This window comes from Austrofundulus limnaeus, unplaced genomic scaffold, assembly GCF_001266775.1.
Source record: "Austrofundulus limnaeus strain Quisiro unplaced genomic scaffold, Austrofundulus_limnaeus-1.0 Scaffold12, whole genome shotgun sequence".
In the NCBI taxonomy this organism is placed as follows: Eukaryota; Metazoa; Chordata; class Actinopteri; order Cyprinodontiformes; family Rivulidae; genus Austrofundulus; species Austrofundulus limnaeus.
Genome location: NW_013952414.1, coordinates 810,446 through 813,671, shown reverse-complemented (window position 1 = coordinate 813,671; position 3,226 = coordinate 810,446). Strand labels below are relative to the sequence as shown.

General features: G+C 38.8%; 1 protein-coding gene across 2 annotated transcripts in view; it reads left to right on the top strand.

Moving 5' to 3' along the window:
* Positions 1-3,226, top strand: part of plod2 (procollagen-lysine, 2-oxoglutarate 5-dioxygenase 2) — a 35,500-nt gene that overhangs the window by 4,076 nt on the left and 28,198 nt on the right. The gene's annotated exons all lie outside the window — the stretch shown is intronic.

Genomic DNA, 3,226 nt, shown 5'->3' with positions numbered 1-3,226 from the left:
TATATATATTCAATTTCTTTAGTTTAATTAGCAAAAAAAACTAAGATGATAAAGTTCTGCAAACATAAAAAGTGCTTTTACACCAAGAGTAGTGTAAAATACGTCATAAAGAACTGAGCAGGTGATTATGTTCTGATGGTCTGGGTGGTAGCACCAAGAAACAAGCTGCATGTGTCACTGGTAAATTACAGAGTTCTGATTCTGAACAAGCCTGTTTGCAACTCAGCGTCAGTTGGTAATGGTGGACTACTTTAGTCATTACAGAAATTAGGTGATTTTTTCCTGTTCTTGTAAATCGGGACAATTTTTGAACCTCACCTAGAGAACTAAACACTCCCTTGTGAGCCATTAATGATTTGGGTAGCATCACCAACTTGGCCAGATTGGTAAATCATGCCTCCTAAAGTGTTATGTAAAATTGTCCCCCTGCTATCTCAGTAACAGGGACTTAAAGCTCAACAGAAAATGGCTCTCATAACTGTAGGAGTAACTGTGAAACAAACATTATGACTGCTTTGAAGATTAAAATAATTAGATTATTCCTTATGCAAACTGACATTTGGCCAAGACTAAACAATAGTTGTGTTGCAAAATTTAGGTTTCTGGATTACCTATTTTTTAGAGCACCTTGTGTTTTGTTTTTTTAAATACATATTTATTTCTGTGTCATGCCAAAAAAATAGTATTTGTGTCTTTTAAACACTCAACTATGTCATTGGTGTTGAACTAGGATCTTCTGTATAGTTTGCAGGTCACAGCAACAGTTGTGCTGATGATCATTTGCACCACTGAGGTGCTAAGTTTCCACAACTTCTCATTTGTAATGTTTAAATTCTTGGTATTTCTTGAACTTTCCATGCTCCTCCATTGTTGCTCTTGCTTGTGATCCCTGCAAGATCTTAGTTTACTCATCCTCCACTGGCAGAAAGGTTGGTTATCATTGTCACACTTATAAAATGGGACAGATATTTGTATTTGGTAGTCAAGACAAAAGGAATCCTGTTTTTATTTAAGGACAGGGAACATCCATTTGATACACATTTAACCTCTTCAAATAATGCTTACCTAAACTATTCTAGTGAGTTAGACATTTTGCTCACTAAAGTGCAAAAGTTTATCAAGACCTCAAAACAAGATGTGCAGCAGGCGAAAAGTGCAAACGAAAGACCATTTGGTGTCAGTGCCTTTCTTGGTGAGGAGTTTCAGCAGCACTGCTTGAGCTGCATTCCTCTCTCCTCTGCTTGCTCATACCAAACTGTCAAGAGGACATGCTGTGTTTACTCTGACTGGACACTCATCCTCTAAAATCACAGCTTTAGAAAGCTCTCCTTTGTTTAACTGTTGACATCTGTATCTCAGCTGTAATTCAGCATTAGTAAGGTTATCTAAAGACACTTTGAAGGTTTGAACAGCTGTTCTAGGATCTAGGATTTATTTTGAGCTGAGAAACAGAGTAAATAATTCGATTGTATTGTTTGTCCCGAGAAACGTCTCCCCTGAGCCAAGTAATACACTGATGTAATCTGGCTTGTGTCTGCCATTACTCTCATTAAAAAGGACTTATTTCACCATGTGTTTTTATGTAAAAATGTTTTTGCTGTAAGAGACTTGTGTTGTGCATAAAAGTTTATTGAAAGTGACAAATAACCTGTGTGGAAAAATATTTTTTCTCTAGATCCGATACAGCGCAGTTCCCCGGTCAGGTCATGTCAACATCAGACATCCTCCACAGGGACGTTTTTCTGCCCCTATTAGGAGATCCAGAAACATTCCAAGACCTGATAGAATATATAGTTTTTTACTTAATTTCTGGATCTCCTTACAATGGAAGTGCTCTCAGGATGCCCAAACCACCTCAGCCGACTTCTTTCTGAGAAGTAGTGTCTCCTCTGAGTTTTTCCTCCCAGATGTCAGAGCTTTTCACATTTTCTCATGTATTTTTTTAGATTAATTTTAGTCATAACTTGCGAAAGGAAAGTGCTAGCTGCACAAAATTTGAACGTCGTACATGTGGAAGGATGTGTGACAATGTGACTTGGTAAAAACACCCTTAACCAGCCTGTAAAAAATATTGATTTTTAGCAATCTTTTTACAGGCTGGTTATGTTTTACAAGCCATATTGTTACACATCCTTTCACATGTGTGACGTTCAAATTTTGTGCAGCTAGCACTTTCCTTTCTCAAGTTATGACTAAAATTATAACATGTTGCTTCCTGCCTGACTCAAGCTACTCCCCGCTGTCCCCAGCCTCCTCAAACTCCACCTTCAATCCGACCAATCACATCTCTTGGGCCATCTCCGCCCACATCGAAACCTCCGCCAATCACGAGTAGGGCCGTCTCCGCCCACATTACAAAACCTACTGCAGAGACCCCTTACTCAAGCACTTTGCAATCTGTGCCCTCATGTACCCATTCACACAACTCTCTACGATGTCTCGCTACAGTTTTAATCGGGGGGGTAATTATGCAAAATCAACTTTTTAGATTATTATTTAATTATGATATAATTTCATTCTGTCATAAAAGCATACCCAGAGTGTTGCTTTGACTCATTCATGCATGTTTGAGAAATCCTTGAATCTCCTGTGGTAACCACGAGGAGCTGCCCAAATGTTTGCTGGTACAAAGCACCGCCTATTTGCTCCTAGCTCCTCCCTGGAGGTCAGTCTGCAGCCAAGCTCCTGCCGCAGAGCACCCCTCCCCTGAAGGATTGTTGTGAAGATGTGCTGAAGTGGGAGTGTCAGAAACAGTAGGAGGTTCCTTATAGAGACAGAGGCCAATTTCAAGGCATTTAGATAGGCTATGATGCAAATTCTAATTTATTGTTGATATATACAGCATTTTTATAACCTCTAAAACAAACGTTTACGTACTTGTGGTATAGAACTGCACTTTGTGCCTAGAAAATACATTTATGTTTAATGTGAAATTAAAAGCAAGATATTTAGATGGTTTTCCATTAAAGGTACAGTGTGTAGGATTTTGTCAATTCTTTTAGCCGAAATTGAGATAATCATTAATGACAGTAATATAAAACATGTTTAATCATTGCAGACAAAAACCTTGTTTTATTATTTTTACCTTATAAAAAGCTGTTTATATCTCCATGGTCACGGGTCACCAGTACAGGCAGCCGCCATCTTGCACCGCCATCTTGCCTACGAAGGCTCATGAAGGACAAACTGCGGTGGCGGCGTCAAAAACGGTTTTAGTTGTAATACT